At 47.4% G+C, this 9,354-nt stretch overlaps 1 pseudogene across 1 annotated transcript; it reads right to left on the bottom strand.

Annotated features, from left to right (window-relative positions):
- Positions 1 to 1,619: 1,619 nt before the first annotated feature.
- Positions 1,620 to 2,977, bottom strand: LOC308534100 (protein FAM204A-like; annotated as a pseudogene). Its single transcript has 3 exons — positions 2,730 to 2,977; positions 2,430 to 2,614; positions 1,620 to 1,899 (listed from the first exon to the last, which is right to left on the bottom strand). The product of its transcript is annotated as a protein FAM204A-like (transcript).
- Positions 2,978 to 9,354: the final 6,377 nt, after the last annotated feature.

Raw genomic sequence — 9,354 nt, 5'->3', positions numbered from 1 at the left:
GAGAGCCATGTTTAACTTCTGATTTATAGTGTGGGCCAAGGTATCTAACTTGGTACTCGGGACTAATTACAGCAAACTTGAGATTATATTCAAACTCTGTTTTTGGTGAAAGAAATAGAGTGTTCTGCTGAAAATCAGAAACATCTTGAGGGCTCCTAAACAAGAACGCACCACGAACCATACTTTCAGAACCAGTGCCATGACGTTCAAAATGACTGATCTTCCATGAGCTGTTTTAGCCTGAGGTACTTGATAAATCATAGTTACATTCATGCCATACGGATGGCCTGGAACATATTAATCTCAGTTAACAGTCACTGACATTTACATTACTAATCTAATTCAGGCATCCCAGGCGTAGTAAATGCATATGTCAAAGCTCCAGGAATCGAAGTTATTACTGATCCAAAAACAATCCTTATTTTGCTGTGACCAGATGAAGAGGACACATGACCACACTTTTCAGGCAACGTGGGTCTAAGACTAATGTTCCCATTTTACTGCTTGAATGAGTACAATGTCTAATTCAAATGAAAGCAGATAAAATAAAACCGGTTCTAAATGCCATGCCAGCAGAGTGAACCCAAGACAATAGGTTTCTTCCTTTCCCTCAAATCCTTCCCTCCCACCGACTCCTATTTGCTGGACCATGTTTTGGATCTTTCCACAACCCAGGCCCCGGAAGACTGGGGACTTATGAGCTGTGGCTCCCCTTATCACACGTGTCTCCTGCTACATCTGATGTTGCCATAGTGCCTCCCACTCAACTGAAATGGCCATCCACATTGGACAGTAGGGCGGAGCGGGCAAGCGCTGGCACTGGGACAGGCTGAGCATGGGCTCCCAACCAGACAGGCCTCAAAGGAGGCCACTCTGGCAAGGCCTCCACAGGAGCCGACTGGTGAGGCCTGCCTGCAGGGTCACTAAAGGCTCTAAGGAAGTGGACACGGGAAATGAAAGAGGAGGCAGAGGCTGCGGGGACATGCCTGTCTTGGGTCCTGTGTGTGAGGAGTCTATCCCACTCCCTATGTGTGCTTGGATTCCTTGTATAGGGTGTCCCAAAATTCACTCGAGATTTGAATTTTGCGTGAGCATTAACAACAACAACAACAAAAAAATAAAAGCCTAATTTTACTTAGTTTATTGAATCAGATGCTAATATCTGTTGCCCTTTGATTTCAATCCCTTCAATTTGATAAGCATTACCAAGTACCAATTATGGCCCAGGAGCAGGGACAATGAAGACCAATGAAGACCACGGCTTTGCGTATGTGCCAGCAAAGCCGTGGAGGCCATTTACCCTATGTGCTATCCCATACATAACCCTATACTGTATACTTTATGAATCAATAAAAATTTACAATTTTTAATTATAAACCTGTGTTTTCTATCAAAATTACTTCTTGCGTGAATTTTGGGACACCCTGATACAAATAACAGAACACTCTTTTCCAGTCACTTCAATAGGATGAACTCTTTAGAAAAAGACTGACAATCAACCCCTAAATTTTATGCTTATTTCTTCCACTTCTATGAATTTCCACTTCAGTGAATTGAGCAATTGAAGACTCAAGCAAAAACTCAATAAAAGACACAATGAGTTGGAGAACTCTGGCAAGTTATATGTATCCCATTTGCTTTTGGTTTCCAATCTCTTCTTTGCTTCAAATCCACATGCAAGTTTCTTCTTCTTTTTTTTTTTTTGAGCAACCTGTGAATTTTCAGCTTCCTTTTTGGCTTTTACAAAGTTATGGCAGGCAATCTCTTTGGAAATTTTACACCAAGCTCATGGGTAGCTAGCTAGCTGCTGAGTTCCTCAGCCTTCTCAATAGTCCACTCTTCCACAGCCTGGACTATGCTCCTTTCAAGGCCCGACTTCTCAATGTTTTCTTTTCTTTTCTTTTCTTTTCTTTTCTTTTCTTTTCTTTTCTTTTCTTTTCTTTTCTTTTCTTTTCTTTTTCTTTTCTTTTCTCTCTCCCTCCCTCCCTCCCTCTCTCCCTCCCTCCCTCTCTCCCTCCCTCCCTTTCCTTCCTTCCTTCCTTCCTTCCTTCCTTCCTTCCTTCCTTCCTTTCCTTTCCTTTCTCTTTTCTTTTCTTTTCTTCTCTTTTCTTTTCCTCTTTCTTTCTTTCTTTCTTTCTTTCTTTCTTTCTTTCTTTCTTTCTTTCTTTCTTTCTTTTATTCTTTCTTTTATTCTTTCTTCCTTTCTTTCGAGAGACAGAGAGAGAGACACATCATTTGGTTGCCTCCCACACACTCCCTTACTGGGACCAGGGATCAAACCTGAAACTCAGATATGTGCCCTTGACTGGGAATCAAACCTGCGACCTGTGTGTGTGTGTGTGTGTGTGTGTGTGTGTGTGTGTGTGTGTGGGCTGGCAGTCTAACCACTGAGCAACACTGTCTAGGGCTCAATTTTTTTTCCTCTTAACAGGGGATTTAAACCTGTCATTGACTCCAAAATACTGAGTAAGCTCCTTCTGCTGGGTTCCACATGAAGACTGTTCACTGTGAAATTCTTCTTTGTTCTTCAATTCACCATTTCTGGGGTGTTTTCTATTTTTCCTTCTGAATCTTGAAGTTGAGATTTTCTGTTCAGAGTGGTTTTTTTTAAATTCTTTATTAGTTAAGGTATTGCAAATGTGTCCTCATTCCACCCCCCCCCCCCCAATTAAACCCCCATCCTCCCCCACCCCTCATGCTCTCATCCCCCTGTTCAGAGTGTTTTTAATTAAATTCTTGAAATTTACCCCACATATGTAAGGGAATTCCAGAAGGAAACTCTTTATATGGATTTGCATTCACCTCTGCTTCAGTTTTTGGTCCATTTGTAGGGAAATCTGAGATCTCTGTTTTTGTAATGGTCCCATCTTCTTTATCTTCCTGGAAGTTAAGTTCAGAGTTCTCTCATGTGTCTTTCTGCAGCATTAAACTCAACAGCACTTTCATTTGGGCCAGGAGGTAGCAGCCCACTCCACATCTTTTCTTTGGTCAGGAGCCAGCTGCCCCACAGCCATCTTAAGACCAGTTTGATTGTAAATCTTAGTAACTTAATAGTCACAGCTGACTATTAAGACATAAAACAGGAAGCATTCCCACCACACCAGCCATTTCTGGGTCATTATAGGCCAGACCAAAAAGACTTGATATGCACTGTAAGTGGGCAGGTTGAGGAAATGCTGAAATAGGGCCTAAACGAACCTACAGGGGTAATTATTGAGGGGAAAGTGTGCTGATTTTTGTTCTTCAAATTTAAAACTAGAGGTCCTGATATCAGCCTCAGCATCTCAGATGCACCATGTCTATTTTATTTCAATCAAGAAAAACAAAAAGATGAGCAATGAGGCGAACATTGCGGGTCGTACAAACGTAAGTCCGGGCTCCCCGCCAGTGTCTCCTTTTTAAAATCCCTCACCCCTGCCTTTGGGAACATCTGGACTTAGATGAAGTTGTCCAAAGGAAAATACATCAGAATAGGATGTTAAATATACTGGCTAACGACGAAGAGTTTGTTCCCTGGTAGTGGTCTGATAGTCACGGTAGGCAGGGCACGGAGGAAGCAGGGAGATGTTTTTCATCAGATGCTCTGAAGAGGAAGGAGAGAGAATAAAATTTGAAGGTCTAGGGACTGAGGGAGGAGAGAAGATGGGAGAAAAGACTCTAAGGCAGCGGTTCTCAACCTGTGGGTCGCGACCCCTTTGGCGGTCGAGCGACCCTTTCACAGGGGTCGCCTAAGACCATCCTGCATATCAGATGTTTACATTACGATTCATAACAGTAGCAACATTACAGTTATGAAGTAGCAACGAAAATAATTTTATGGTTGGGTCACAACATGAGGAACTGTATCTAAAGGGCCAGAAGGTTGAGAACCACTGCTGTAAGGGAAGCATAGGATTGCTGGATGTGTGTTTATTCTCTGCATTAAACAGTCCTATATGGAGGCTTCTATCTGAAAGCTAGGGCATGCCATTGAGTGACTTATAGGTAACCTTGCTCATCCTTAAGCTTATACTATGTACTGTGTGGCTTTGAGAGCAGATGCTGTACAGCTTGGTGCCTCTGCTGAAACCCATGGCCACCCACATGCCCATGGGCCCGCACCTCCAGCGTGTGTTATTCTGCCACGGGCCCCCCTCAGTGTTGTGGCTTTCTGAGGGGTAAAGCAGTCTAGATTCTCCTCCAGATGCAGACATTCAGCCCTCAGCCTGACGTCTTTAACAATTTAATATCCTTCCCTTCCACCTGCCAAATATTCTTGAAACCAACAAAGGCCACCACCTAAGACAGTGGTTCTCAGCCTTCCTAATGCTGTGACCCTTTAATACAGTTCCTCATGTTGTGGTGACCCCCAATTACATTGTTACAAATTGAACATAATTAAAGCATAGTGATTAATCACAAAAACAATATGTAATTATATATGTGTTTTCCGATGGTCTTAGGCGACCCCTGTGAAAGGGTTGTTCGACCCCCCAAAGGGGTCGCGACCCACAGGTTGAGAACCGCTGCCTTAGGGGAAGGCCTGGGAGGGAGGTAAAGGCGGGTCTGGGGAGTGCCCTGCATCATCCTGCAGCTGGGGCCTGGGCAAGGCGGTGGGGAGTCCCTGAGCCACATGGCCTGTACTTCCTTCCACCAAGCAGCCTGCCTGGTGTGCCCACTGCACTGTCACTGCGGAGGAGCCCCAGGGAGCAGGAGACAGGGCGGAGGCACGGACACAGGGATGGGTCTCCCTGTGAGCCCTGCAGTGAGAGGTCTGGCGGGAGGCGGGGGGTGGGGTGCGGGGGAGGTGGGGGGGTTTCCTCCCCTGCCTCGGAGCACAGGGCTCAGCTGTTCCCAGAACCCGGTCAAAGCCCCAAAAGAGGGGCCTATTTCCTGAGGCTGCTGCTCCCATGACTACAGACTGGCCTAAACCAACAGGAACAAGGGCTCTCCCCATCTGGGTGCCAGAATCTGAAATCAGGGCGTCTAGGGCTGTGCTCCCTCGGAGGGCTCCAGGGCAGGGTCCTTCCTGCCTGGTCAGCTTCTGGGGGCTCCAGGCCCCATCCCTTCCATCTCCCCTCGTCTTCACGTGGCCTCTCCTCCATCCTCACGTGCCCTCTTAAAGGACAGAGCTGAAAATGCAACCCTCCGCTGCCCAGAGCCTCTGTCTCCTTGCCCTGTGACCTCTGGGAAAGGGCCCTTCACCCTGCGGCCATTTGCTCGGATGGGCTTCACCCTTCGCCTCACCCCCTCCTCCCCCAGAGCAGCAGGGGCCCTGTCATGGCACCAGTGCCTCTGGGCGGCTGCCAGCTTTGTCCCAAGGTCCCTCCCAGCCGGGAACCTTGGCGGTTGGCGGGGTCCCGCTGAATTGGGGCGAGGGCCTTGCGTGGAGAACATCGCGCCTCCCCTCGCTGTCTGTGGCTTAGGTTACAAAGTGCCATGATTTTTCCCGTCTGGCTTACACCGCCTGCCTCTCCAGCAGGTTTTGTTTTACCTCGAAATGAAATTGATTCGGGGTCTGCAAACCAGCAGACTTCCCGCATTCGCTCTGTGAGACGTGGCTCTGCCCCGGCGCCTCCTGGTCCAAGTCCCCGCTGCCACCCCAGCTCCGTGGCAGCATCTCTCATCCCCTGGGCCCCGTTCAGCACAGGCACCCTCAGCGCTCCCCTGCAGCTCCAGGGACCTGCTGAGCCCGGGCCCCAGCCGGTCACCAGTTCCCCAGGTCCTGCCTGCAGCCCCGGGGTCCTCAAACTAGTCTGGGAGGGGCCGGGGGGTTGACCCTTTTAGGCAGATGGGGTGCAGACACCAGGTGGGCTCTCCACCCCTCCTCTCTCCCCCACACCGGAGGAAATGCAGAGAGCACCCAGTCTGTGCTGACGTCCAGCTCCTGGAGGGCTCAGCCTGCGCAGTGCGGCCACCAGAGGGAACCCGTCTGCAGAGTGGGAGGCAGAACAAGCCTCCCAGGGCCGCTGGATGCCCACCTGGACCCAAAGCCATCCTTCAGCCTCCCCCTTGCCCCTTCTGAAGGGGAACCAGGTGTGGTTTCCGCCAAGCCCAGCTGCCTGCCTTGGGAGTCGGCAAAGGCTGTCGCCCTCTGCTGGCCCGTTCCTGTTACTGCAGAAAGTCAGAGTCAGCCTGCCACCCAGCCCTTGCCGACTGGGAGCCAGCCCAGCACATCATTCCCATTTCACAGGTGAGAACCAGGCCTGGGTGCTTCCCTCGGCTGGGATGGAGCAGAGCTGGATTGGGAATCAGGACGGTCTCTGCAGCTGATGTGTGCACTTCCTGCTGATCACGTGCCACTTCCCCATTTTCACGAACCCAGGAGGCTCCAGGGCCCTCTGTGTATTTGTACCTGTGGCTATGTCCCTGCATTACCCTGCAGAGAGGTTGCAAGATATATATTCTTTTTATTTTAAAAAATGTTAATTAAATGCCCAAATTTATTGAGAGGAAGGGAACACCATCATTATGAGTTTAAAACCCTGGAACCCAAGTGATGTCATCTGTATATTGTACTGTGTGTTCACTACCCCAAGTCAAGTCTCCTTCCATCACCATTTAGACCCCTTTGACACTTTCCTACCTTCCCTCCCATCTCCTTTCCCTCTGGTTATTACCATACTGTTGTCTGTCTATGAAGTGTTTTTTTTTTCTCAATCCCTTTACCTTTTTTCACCCAGCCCCCCTTCTCCCCTCCCCTCTGACACCTGTACTTTTCTAATAAGCTACATGGAAAACATATTTTGTTTAATAACAAAATTCCACTGTTATCCTGTGCCTTTGGGGTGTGGTTCCCAGGTGTAGAAAGCTGAGGTGAAACTAAATTGCTCTGCATTGGAAATGTATGTGAACTGTACCCCCATGTTCATTGCTGCATTGCTTACAATAGTCAAACCATGTAAACCACGTAGGTGTCCACCAATAGATGAATGGATAAAGAAAACGTGGCATATATACATATAGCGGACTATTATTCAGGCATAAAAAGGAAATCCTGCCATTTGCAACAACATGGATGAACCTTGAAGGTATTATGCTAAGTAAAATGAGTTTGACAGAGAAAGACAAATACCAAATGATTTCACTTATACAAGAAATCTAAAACAAAAACAAAACCACACAGAAACACAGATACACACACACACACACACACACACACACACACACACAAACTCATTGATAGAGAACAGATTGGTGGTTGCCAGAGGGAGGGATGTGTGTGCATGAAATGGGTGAAGACAGTAAAAAAATAAAAACTTTGCCCTAACCCGTTTTGCCGGGAGCCGGTCCATCCTTGCTGTTTCAAAGGACCTGGCATATATGGCATACTGTTCTTAAAATGTTCGCTCACCTTCTTGGCACTGTGTGTTTTAACCAAGGTCTCCTCTCTGAGGAAGGTTGTTTCCCCAGGTAGGAACTTTTCCCTGAAGTCAGGGAGGGGATGCCTCTCCTAGAAAGGTTGTTTCCCCAGGTAGGGATTTTCCCCTGAAGTTAGGGAGGGAATAAAACCCCTCAACTAAGTGCCAGGCGGGTAATTAATCACTTTAACTATGAATAATCATGCTTAAGCTACATAATCTTTACTCCCTGGAATGGAGATAAGAAACGCCCTAACCTTTGTAATAGAGATTGATAGGATTAAATCAACTGGTATAAATACAGATGTAATAAGACAGCAAGACACAGAACTTGGAACACAGGACTTAGAAGACAGAGAGAGAGAGAGAGAGAGAGAGAGAGAGAGAGAGAGAGAGAGAGAGGGAGAGAGGGAGAGAGAGAGAGAGAAGGAGACAGAGAGAGAGAAGGAGACAGAGAGAGAGACAGAAATTGGCACAGAACCTACACAGAACGTTCTCTAGAGACAGAAGAACTTCGCTGGAGAGAACATGGCAAAAGATCCTGGACAGAAACTGGCCTCAGAACCTAGAGACAGAACCTAGCGAGAGAACATGGCAAAAGATCCTGGACTGAACCTGACTACAGAAATTGGCAAGAGAACCTGACTAGAACCTGGTGACTGAACCTGGCTGAAGAACCTGGACAGAACCTGGCTGGAGAATCTAGCGAGGGAACATGGCTACAGAACCTGGCTGGAGAATCTGGAGAACCTAGCAAGAGAACATGGACACAGAACCTGGCTGGAGATCCTAAGCAGAACCTCTCTGGAGATCCAGACCAGAACTTGGCTGGAGATCTTGGCTGGAGATCCTGGCTAGGCTGCTGATCAACTGAACTCCGTCTCCATGTCATTACTTCTTCGCCTACTCCGTCCACACCTTTGGGGACCCCTGGACCCGCTGGGGTTGGACCCCAGCACCGTTTGGCTCAGAGGATAGAGTGTCGGTCTGTGGACTGAAGGGTTCCAGGTTCGATTCCGGTCAAGGGCATGTACCTTGGTTGCGGGCACATCCCCAGTAGGGGGCGTGCAGGAGGCAGCTGATCGATGTTTCTTGTTCATCGACGTTTCTAACTCTCTACCCCTCTCCCTTCCTCTCTGTAAAAAATCAATAAAATATATTAAAAAAAAATAAAAATAAAATAAAATAAAAACTTCCAGTTATAAAATAAATAATTCCTGGGGATATAATGTACAGTATGGTAACTGTAGTTAATAATATTGCATTACATATTTAAAAGTTGCCAAGAGAGTAAATTTTATAAGTTCTCATCACAAGAAAAAAAAATTATAGCTATGTGTGATGATAGATGTTAACTAAACTTATTATAGTCATCAGTTTTCAATTATGTGGTACACCTAAAACTAATACAATGTTATATGTTAATTATCTATCTATCATCTATCTATCTATCTATCTATCTATACTAGTCCTATTTAATAATAGACAAACATGGTAATTGACTGTACCTTCGCTATGCCTCCCATTGGCTAATCAGCGAGATATGCAAATTAACCCAACCAAGATGGCGGCCGGCAGCCAGGCAGCTGAAGCGAACAGGAGGCTTGCTTGCTCCAGTGATGGAGGAAGCCAAGGTTCCCCACCTGCTGCGGCCCAGCTCTGAGCTCCAGAAGCAACAAAGTTTCAATTATAGACGGTAAATAAATCCCAGAATAAAAAAGAAAGAAAAAAAGGAGAGGCTGGGAGCTTCAGTTGCCAGCCGGCCTGAAAACGGCCCTCAGCCCCTCATCTAGGCTGGCCAGGCACCCCAGTGGGACCCCCACCCTGATCCGGGACACCCTTCAGGGCAAACCAGCTGGCCCCCACCCGTGCACCAGGCCTCTATCCTATATAGTAAGAGGGTAATATGCAAACTGACCCTAACAGCAGAAGGACTGGGAATGACTGGTCACTATGACACACACTGGCCACCAGGGGGCAGACGCTTAATGCAGGAGCTGCCCTCTGGTGGTCA

The sequence above is a fragment of the Myotis nattereri genome (genome assembly GCF_964212035.1).
Source record: "Myotis nattereri genome assembly, chromosome: 1".
Taxonomy (NCBI): domain Eukaryota; kingdom Metazoa; phylum Chordata; class Mammalia; order Chiroptera; family Vespertilionidae; genus Myotis; species Myotis nattereri.
This window is presented reverse-complemented; position numbering and strand designations above follow the sequence as displayed.